At 32.7% G+C, this 11,150-nt stretch overlaps 1 pseudogene across 1 annotated transcript in view; it reads left to right on the top strand.

Annotated features, from left to right (window-relative positions):
- Window positions 1-2,614: 2,614 nt before the first annotated feature.
- The window catches only part of LOC118474770 (NAD(P)H-quinone oxidoreductase subunit 2 A, chloroplastic-like), a 22,627-nt pseudogene continuing 14,091 nt past the window's right edge, over window positions 2,615-11,150 (top strand). The window contains exon 1 of the transcript XR_004854398.1: window positions 2,615-11,150. This exon is cut by the window's right edge and continues 14,091 nt beyond it. The product of XR_004854398.1 is annotated as an NAD(P)H-quinone oxidoreductase subunit 2 A, chloroplastic-like (transcript).

Below are 11,150 nucleotides of genomic sequence, written 5' to 3'. Positions count from 1 at the left end.
AGGAATTAAAAAAACAAACTAAGAAAAATAAAAAATACTGGAATTATGAATTTTTCTAATTTCTCTCATTAAAATATTCCAAAATTTAGAATGGGTTTAGTTACTAAATTCAAAAGGAATCAAAGATTTCGGTATCTAGTTATTAGTAAAAAAAATATTTATTAAAATACAAAAAAAGATTGAATAATTTTACTTTCTAATCATTTTGTATTTCTTTTTGTTAAAATAAAAGAGCTCTCTTGTTTCGTAATTGATGATTGAATTCCAAAGAAACCTATATTTATAGGGAAATTCTCGAATATTGCTTATTCATATAAAAGGAAATCCTAATGACTAGAATTCTCTAAGTTTTAGAATGTCTTGTTTAAGAGACTAAGTATTTTTTTTTATTGGAATTCAATTATGGAATAGCCTTCTGAACTTAATTACCTATTTGAATTGAATTTTACCTTCTTTTTATCTCCCCCTCTTATATGAGGGCTTATCCCCCATACCCATATATTTATATATGGGTATATTTGATATAGAAATTGGATTTAAATAGAAAATCTTAAAAAACTCTTGTCTTATCCACATTAGACAAAATGAACTAAAGAAGAATTTAGAATTTAAGTATCTTTCAGTATCTTTCAGTATCTAAGTATAAATACTAAGAAAAAACAGAAAGAAGGATTGATTTGTGGCAATAGATGTCTTTCACATACAACTAGAAAAAAGTAATTCCCTTTTTGAATGGCAGTTCCAAAAAACGTACTTCCTGATGTCAAAAAAGCGTATTCGTAAAAATCTTTGGAAAAAAAAGACTTATTTTTCCATAGTACAATCTTATTCTTTAAGCACAATCAAGATCATTTTCTAGGGGCAAACGAGCATCCAAAACCAAAAGGTTTTTTCTGGGCAACAAGCAAACAAATAATAAGATTTTGAAATAATCTGAATTGAACTATCCAAAAGAAATTCCAATTATTTAATATGGAATGAATAATTCGGATTAATTAATAAATGTACTTTTATGTGTCGAATTCCTCGGTAACAATATTCTTAGAACGAATCCCTCCATTTATCATTATATAGAACAAAAGTTTTTGGTATATTGTGTCCTCAGTATTCTTTCCTATCAAAGAACTTTTTTTTATAATAGAATTCTCATAAAAACGAGGATTCTATTATAAAAAGTAGACTATTCTTGCAATAGGACTTACAACCTCCACCTAATCTTATCCAAAATTCCCATATAAATGGGTTTAGGACTGGTACATCATATTAATAAGAGTGTAAAGGCTTTCATTCTATCAATTTTTCTAAATGTACAAAATGCATTTCATTTGTAGTTAATGATGAACTTCTAATGATGAACTTCTAATGTTCCTAAATTCTATAGGCTTTCTCCCAGTCTCGACGATTCACGATAAAATAACTATTATTCTTTTAAGTTAACTATTATTTTAAATTAGCCGCCATGGTGAAATTGGTAGGACACGCTGCTCTTAGGAAGCAGGCTCAAGCATCTCGGTTCGAATCCGAGTGGCGGCATTCTCGAAAAGAATACAATAAATTAGAAAATGGATTCAATTCGAAATTTCCAATTTTGTAATGGGACCTTATCGTTATGCTATTTGCAACTTTAGAACATATACTAACTTCATATCTCTTTCTCACCATTTCAATTGTGATTACGATTCATTTGATAACTTATTAGTTCGTGAACTTAGGGGATTACGTGGATTCGTCAGAAAAAGGAAGATAGCTACTTTTTTCTCTATAACAGGATTTTTAGTCTCTCGTTGGGTTTCTTCGGGACATTTTCCATTAAGTAATTTATATGAGTCATTGATCTTCCTTTCATGGACTCTGTATATTCTTCATACTATCCTAAGATACAGAACTCGAAAAAGATTTAAGCACATACCTACGCCAAGTACTATTTTAACGCAAGGCTTTGCCACGTCGGGTCTTTAACTGAAATGCATCAATCCACAATACTAGTACCTGCTCTACAATCTCAGTGGTTAATGATGCATGTCAGTATGATGTTACTAAGCTATGCAACTCTTTTGTGTGATCCTTATTATCCGCCGCTCTTCTAATCATTAGATTTCGAAAGAATTTCGGATTTCTTTTCACTAAAGAAAAATGTTTTTCTTAAAACATTTTTCTTTAGTGAGATTGAATATTTATATGCAAAAGAAGTGCTTAAAAAACACCTCTTTTCCCGTATTTCCAAATTATTACAAATATCAATTAACTGAGCGTTTGGATTCTTGGAGTTATCGTGTCATTAGTCTAGGGTTTACTCTTTTAACCGTGGGTATTTCTTTGTGGAGCAGTATGGGCCTAATGAGGCATGGGGATCCTATTGGAATTGGGATCCTAAGGAAACTTGGCATTTATTACCTGGACCATATTTGCAATATATTTACATAGTAGAAAAAATCCAAATTGGAAGGGTACGAATCCGCACTTGTAGCCTTCGATAGGATTTCTTATAATTTGGATCTGCTATTTTGGTATCAATCTGTTAGGAATAGGTTTACATAGTTACGGTTCATTTACATTACCATCTAAATAATTACATAACATAAAACCTTCGGTTTTTTTCCTTTTTAGTTTGATTTGAGAACCCTTTGAAAGGACGTTCAAGGGGTTCTCAAAATTCGAGATAGATCTAATTAGACTTTTTTACTTTTTTCTGAATTTTTTATTTTTCCACTCTGGAATATAGAGCGGACTGGTTAAAAAAAGAAAATCCTATTTAGTATAATAATTGGATAATAGAACCTCTACCCTATCAACGGATAGCGAGGAGAACCAAATCTGGATAAATACCAATTCCTATTACTGGTAAAAAGATACAGATTAAAAGAAAGAGTTCTCGTGGTCCAGAATCTACAAAATTTTTGTTTGGAACATGAAATAGCTTGTATCCATAGAACATCTGGCGTAACATAGATAATAAATAAATAGGAGTTAATATCATTCCTATTGCCATTACAAAAGTAATTAGCATTTTTGGCATTAACATAAATTTAGGACTAGTAATTAGTCCAAAAAATACTACTAATTCTGCAACAAAACCGCTCATTCCCGGCAAGGCAAGAGAAGCCATTGAAAAGCTACTAAACATGGTAAAAATTTTTGGCATTGGGATAGATATTCCCCCCAGTTCTTCGAGATAAACAAGACGCATTCTATCACAAGCCGTTCCCCGCCAAGAAAAAAAGTGTAGCACCGATAAATCCATGAGATAATATTTGTAAAATAGCTCCATTTAGTCCAATGTTGGTTATGGAACCAATTCCTATAATTATGAAACCCATGTGAGATACGGAGGAGTAGGCTATTCTTTTTTTGAAATTTCGTTGACCAAGAGAAGTTGAAGCTGCATAGATTATTTGCACCGCTCCTATTATTACCAACCAAGGGGAAAATAGATAATGAGCATGCGGTAACAATTCCATATTGACCCGAATCAATCCGGTATGCTCCCATCTTTAATAGAATTCCGGCTAAAAGCATACATGTACTGTAATGCGCTTCCCCATGGGTATCTGGTAACCACGTATGTAAAGGTATAATCGGCAATTTGACAGCATAAGCAATAAGGAAGCCAAAATACAGTAGTATTTCCAATGTTGTAGGGTATGATTGATTAATCAATCTTTCTAAATCTAATCCGGGTTCATTGGAACCATATAATCCCATACCCAGAACTCCAATTAAGAAAAAAATGGAACCGCCTGCAGTATACAAAATAAACTTGGTAGCTGAATACAGACGCCTCTTTCCCCCCCACATGGATAAAAGTAAGTAACAGGAATTAATTCTAACTCCCACATGATAAAAAAAAGTAAAAGGTCTCGTGAAGAAAATAATCCTATTTGACCGCTATACATTGCTAGCATCAGGAAATAGAATAATTGCGAATTCCGAGTAACCGGCCAAGCCGCTAAAGTAGCTAAAGTAGTGATAAATCCTGTCAATAAAATAGATCCTAATGAAAGTCCATCGATTCCCAATCTCCAGTGGAAATCGAAAACATCTATCCATTTAGAATCCTCCTTTAATTGGATTAAAGGATCCTCCAATTGGAAATGATAACAGAATGCATAAGTCATTAGAAGGAATTCTAATAAACAAATAGCTATAGTATACCACCTAACGATTTTATTTCCTTTATGAGGTAAAAAGAAAATTAATGAACCTGCAAATATCGGCAAAACAACAAGTATTGTTAACCAAGGAAAATAACTCATGATAAAGTAATAAAGACAAGATACGTTTTGACCAGAAAAGCCCATGCTCGATTATTTCGAGCACAGGCTTCTTCGGTAAAGAGGAATCAGACGATTCAAGTGGAGTTTTTTGTAACGTATCAATAAGATAGAGCCATGCTGCGGGTTGTTTCAGGCCCTAAATAAACGCGGACACTTAAAAAATCCGTTGGACAGGCGGATTCGCATCTCTTACAACCCACACAATCTTCGGTTCTCGGCGCGGAAGCAATTTGCTTGGCTTTACATCCATCCCAAGGTATCATTTCTAATACATCTGTTGGGCAAGCTCGTACACATTGAGTGCATCCTATACATGTATCATAAATTTTTACAGAATGTGACATTGGATCTCTAAATTTTCCTTTTCAACATAAAAATTTTCGATCTGGTAAAAATGAAATTAGTACTATATAAATTAGATGTATTGTAGACACCAGACGAAGCAATGGTTTATCCAAACTTTAACAAATAATGCAATATATTTCGTAATCTGTTTGTGAGAAAGCGTGAAAAGAGCCAAGAGACTTGAATTTAAGGCTTCAACAGTTATAATTATACGAATTCTACATACTAATTCGAATTAGCCAATAAATTGGCTATCATCTTTTCAATATAAATTATTGCAATATTCAAATTGCAATATCAATGAATTGCAAAAATGCAATATTCAATAAGTAAAAAACAATACTCTGAAATAACCTACTCAAAAAAAGGATATTATTAAACACTAATAAGAAAATAAGATTAGATTTCTATTCATCTTAATGTTTCTTATTATTATATATGCCCCTTTGTTTAGGGGATTCTATGTCTAATTATTCAAAAAATTGGATTGATTGATACGAGTTGATTTCCTGTTACGATGGATGGAAGAAAGAATGGATAGTCCAATAGCTGCTTCAGCAGCCGCAAGGGCTATAACAAAAATTGCGAAAATGTCTCCTTTTAATTGGCGACTATCAAATAGATCAGAAAATGTTACGAGATTTAGATTAATTGAATTCAGTATAAGTTCAAGACATATTAGAGCTCTAACCATGTTTCGGCTTGTGATCAATCCATAGATACCAATCGAAAATAAATAGACACTCAAAAAAAGTACATGCTCAAACATCATTAACTAACTCCTTATCAATCTCGATTCATTTCAATATGAGGACAAGAATTGAACCGATTCAATTAATTAGAATAGAACAATTACGCAACAAAAGAGAAAGAAGGTATTTGTTGTATTGGCAGTAGATGGGTTTTACTAAATCAAAATTGTGATTCTTTAGTTATTTATTTTATATTTGAAATTCTAAGAATTTTGACTCATTCTAAGTATTTCTTATTGTCGAGCCATAGTAATTGCACCTATTAAAGAAACTAGAAGAATTAGGGAAATGAGTTCAAACGGAAGATAAAAATCGGTTGCTAAATGAATCCCAATTTGTTGAACGTTATTTATGAGACCCTGTTCTACTATTTGGTTTGATCTTGTAGTCCAAAGAATTCCATACCACGACGTATCTGGGATAGTAGTCATTAGTGAAAAAGGAATAGTTATACAAAGGAGTAAAGTAAACCCATCTCCAATAGTCCAATAATTCTTATCTTTAGACCACTCTGAGCCGTTTACAAACATTACAGCAAATATGATCAAGACATTTATGGCTCCCACATAAATAAGAAGTTGTGCGACAGCTACAAAGTAGGAATTTAATAAAAAATAGAATAAGGATATACAAACAAGAACTAATCCCAGCGAAAAGGCAGAATAAATTGGGTTGGTAAGTAATACTACTCCTAGACCTCCTAGTAGAAGACCAAATCCCCCAAATAGCACAAGAATCTCATGTATTGGTCCAGGTAAATCCATTATGGATAAGAAGAAATTTCTAGTATAAAATTTTCATGAACTGACTAAAACTAAAAGATTCAAGGAAGGAAAAAGGTATTAGGATATTTTTTTGTATATACATATAAGTTGTTAAGCAGTAGTTATTCTTTTTTCGTTAGAGTTAGTAAAAATGGATTTTTCTAATAAAAAATCCTAATACCTAGTAATCTGTAATCGTTCTTGAATTCCAAGATTTTTCTTCGTCTATTTTACTTTGAGGCGAATTCCTAATTGTTTGAATTGTGTAATCTCCCATTATGGAGATTGGTAACCGACTCAAAGCAATTTGATTGTAATTCAATTCATGACGATCATAAGTAGAAAGTTCATATTCTTCAGTCATTGATAAACAATTTGTGGGACAGTATTCAACACAGTTACCGCAAAATATACAAACTCCGAAATCAATACTATAATTAAGCAATTGTTTTCTTTTAATATCCTTTTCAAATCTCCAATCCACAAGGGGTAGATCTATCGGGCATACGCGAACACATACTTCACAAGCAATGCATTTATCAAATTCAAAGTGTATTCGCCCCCGGAAACGCTCCGATGTAATTGATTTTTCATAAGGGTAGTGAATCGTTATAGGTAAACGATTTGTGTGGGATAAGGTAATTATGAAACTTTGACCAATGTATCTTGCGGCGCGTATTGTTTGTTGACCATAACTAATGAACCCAGTTAGCATAGGGAACATATTCTAAATCTATATATGAAAAAGGTATGTTTCTTTCTCTTGTTTGAGAGAACTTTTGTGTTGAAAATATTCTTACTGTTATTGTATTCTTATTTATAGTGAAACTAGTTGGGAAGAAGTTGTTAATAAGAGATTGCCCAGAGAAATAGGTAAAAGAAATTTCCATCCAAGATTTAATAACTGATCCATTCTCATCCTGGGTAAAGTCCATCTTATTGTGATAGAAATGAAGAGAAATAAATAAGCTTTAGTTAATGTAATAAAGATACCTATTACCATTTCCAAAATTCCAATTATTTTATTCATTTGGAAAAATCCAAAAAAGGATATATAGGGAATAGAGAAATTCCACCCGCCTAAGTATAGAACAGTTACAAATAAAGAGGAAACTAATAAATTTAGGTAAGAAACAAGATAAAATAAACCATATTTAATACCAGAATATTCGGTTTGATAACCTGCTACTAATTCTTCTTCTGCTTCTGGTAAATCAAAGGGTAATCTTTCACATTCTGCCAAAGAAGAAATTAGAAAAACTAGAAAACCTATAGGCTGACGCCAAAGATTCCATCCAAAAAAACCATATTTGGACTGTGCTTCAACTATATCAACTGTACTTGAACTATTAGATAATCATAGTCGATGATAACATCACAGTTCCCACCGCTATTCCAAAACCGTACATGAAACCTTAGCTTCATACGGCTCCTCTATGATCAGAAAAAAGGAAAGGATTGTTTCGTTTCGGTATCATCCTCTGGGCATAGATAGAATTAGATAAGATAAAATTGATTGGAAAGCCCAAAATTAGACCAAAGCAATTACGTCTGCTAGAATAACAAAAAAGCGCTTCCGAATTGATCTCATCCTTTATATAATATAATTTTGCTTTGTTCGGTAATAACTTAATATTGGAATAAATCACTCGTTATAGCAATTAATAAATGGAAAGAATTTGGCATTAGTTCATGAGGAATTCTGTATGAATAGGGATAAAGGAAGGAAAGAATAAATAAAGATCCTTTTTTGTATTGTATTCCATATCTTTTGTCCTACTCTTCTTTCCCCGGGAGGGGTATACTTAAAAAAAAGAATAAAGGGTTAATTCGTTCTTGATAGCCATTTCCTTAACAAGTGAATGGGAACATACTCTAGACCGGAATCTGAAGAAAGTACTGCTTGATCATTTCCACCAATTTCAAGTCCTTATTATGATTCCTTTTATGAGGAAAAATGTCTAATGATTTAGATTCTCTCATTACTAATCCTGTATGTACTTTAGTGTTCCTAATCCCTCACTAACTTTTGATGGATTGCCTTATGGTTATAAGTTTAAATTATAGTAATAACTCAAAATATTCTAGTAATGGAATTCCATATCGCGAATCCTTTATTCTTGCCCGCTTCAAGATATGATGACTAATCAAACAATCTCAACCTTGGGGTAAAGAGTTTACACTGCTTATGTTTACTTGAACTTTTTTCTTGTACGTAGGAAATGAGATTTTTTACTTTTACTACAAATTAATAAGCTGTTTTGTTTCACTCATATAGCTATCGAGTTTAACTTACCAACGCGAATACAGAATAAGCAAAGGAAGATAAGCATTCAATGTATTTTAGAGGAAAAAGATCCTATTTTAACGAATCACACGTAGAGATATTGCTAGTACACAAAAAGTTAATGGTATTTCATAACTAATAGATTGAGCAGCCGCTCGTAGACCGCCTGAAAAAGAATATTTATTATTTGAGCTATATCCTGCCATGAGAAGACCAATAGGAGCAATACTTGAAATCGCAATCCATAAAAAAACACCAATACTAAGATCAGCTAAAACAAAACGATATCCTAAAGGGATAACTAAAAAACTTAATAAAATGGATATGACTGCTATAGAGGGACCAATGCTAAATAAAGGAATATCTCCTCGGGATGGGAGGATATCCTCTTTTAAAAGTAGTTTAGTTCCATCTGCTATAGCTTGAAGCAGTCCCAGGGGGCCAGCATATTCAGGACCAATACGTTGTTGTATCGATGCGGATATTTCTCTTTCTAACCACACAATTACGAGTACTTCTATTGTGATTCCAGTAGGAGGGCAAAAATGGGTAGAATCCATATAAGTCCGTAGATTTCTTTAAATAATTCCGATTTCGAAAAAGAATTGATAGTTTCTACCTCTACCCTATCTATTATCATTTCAACGATCAACTTCCCCCATAATGATATCTATACTACCTAATATTGTCATGATATCAGCCAATTTCATTTTTTTAACTAGCTGAGGAAGAATTTGCAAATTAATAAAACCCGGTGGACGAATTTTCCATCTCCAGGGGAAAAGACTATCATCTCCTACCAGATAAATTCCTAATTCGCCTTTTGGAGCTTCTACTCTTACATAAAGCTCTTGCTTTGATAATTCAAAATTGGGCGAAGGTTTTTTACCAAGAAATCGATATTCAAAATCATTCCATTCGGGATTCTTTGCTTTCTTAAAGCGTCGGGCTTCTAAATTCTCATAAGGTCCTCCAGGAATTTTCTCTACAGCCTGTTGAATAATTTTTATGGATTCCCTCATTTCACCGACTCGTACTAAATAGCGAGCTAACGAATCTCCTTCTTTTTGCCATTGGACTTTCCAATCGAATTGATTGTAAGACTCATAAGGATCAATTTTACGAAGATCCCATTGTATTCCAGAAGCTCGTAACATTGGTCCCGATAAGCCCCAATTTACAGCTTCTTCTCCGCTAATAAAACCGACTCCTTCAACTCGTTCTAAAAAAATGGGATTCTGTGTAATAAGTTCTTGATATTCAACAACTCCTTGTAAAAAATAATCACAGAAATCTAAACATTTATCCATCCATCCATAAGGGAGATCGGCAGCGACTCCTCCGATGCGAAAGTAATTATGCATCATTCGCATACCTGTAGCAGCTTCAAATAGATCATATATCAATTCTCTCTCTCTAAAAATGTAGAAAAAGGGAGTCTGTGCCCCGAGATCCGCCATAAAGGTCCAAGCCATAACAAATGAGAAGCTATACGGCTCAATTCTAACATAATTACTCTAATATAGCTGGCTCTTTTGGGTATTTGAATATTCTCTAAGAATTCTGGTGCATTTACCGTTATTGCTTCTGTAAACATAGTAGCTAAATAATCCCATCGTGTTACATAAGGCAAGTATTGTATAATACTTCTGTTTTCCGCGATTTTTTCCATTCCTCTGTGTAAATACCCTAATATGGGTTCGCAATCAATAACATCTTCACCATCGAGAGTAACAATCAGTCGAAGAACACCATGCATTGATGGGTGTTGAGGGCCCATATTGACTATCATGAGATCTTTTCTTTTAAGCGATAGACTCATATCCTTGTTCTTATTCTTTATTCCATGAAAATGGATTATTCCATGAATTCCTCAAACGAGGCTCATCAAAATGCAAAATCTAAGACTACTATAAGACTACTAATAAAATAAGAAAAAAATGAGAACGATTAAATTACTTCTCCCGAATATCCAACTGACTTATTAATTTCTTATAACGTACTCTATTTTTCTTTGCCAAATAAGCCAGCAAACGTTGACGTTTTCCAAAAGTCTTCGTAGACCTCTTTCCGATGAAAAATCTTTTTTGTGTAATTCTAAATGTGAAGCAAGTCTCCGTATCTTATTGGTGAAACTGAATACTTGAAATTCAACAGAACCCCTGTTTTCTTGTTTTTCTTCTTTAACCATAAATCAACAAATTTTTCTACCTCCTTTCTTTTTCATGTATTTTTCTGATCAGGAAAAATAAAAAATTATGTTCAGTTATTTTTAAGTTATTCTAATCTCGTACACACAAAAATTTGCAATTATTCATCTACTGCTGGAATCTGGAATTTGGATTTATTTTATCGATGCAAATTGGATTTGGATAGAAGGGTACATTCTTTTATTTTAGATAGAAGAAACATTTCTTCTATCTAAAATAAAAGAATTTTGCTGATTTATTTATTGCTATATCCAATTTATAGAATTGATATACCATTTAATTGATATCATTTAGCAAAATGAAACACAGCATATGCATCCATCTTTGGGCTCGAGAATTTCACGGGATAGAGATATAGTATAAGAAATAGGCTATTAAGTAACTCTAAATGAATTGTGGATACATCTGTATCCTTAACATACTGAAACGACTGCCATTATTCGTATCAAACCAATAGCGATTCATAAAAGCTAAATCTTGTAATCAATGGTGGGCCAATAATGAATTTTTTTGCATAT

The sequence above is a fragment of the Zea mays genome, unplaced genomic scaffold, assembly GCF_902167145.1.
Source record: "Zea mays cultivar B73 unplaced genomic scaffold, Zm-B73-REFERENCE-NAM-5.0 scaffold_33, whole genome shotgun sequence".
Taxonomy (NCBI): domain Eukaryota; kingdom Viridiplantae; phylum Streptophyta; class Magnoliopsida; order Poales; family Poaceae; genus Zea; species Zea mays.
The sequence above is the reverse complement of the archived record's forward strand: the minus strand, read 5'-3'. Positions and strand labels throughout refer to the sequence as shown.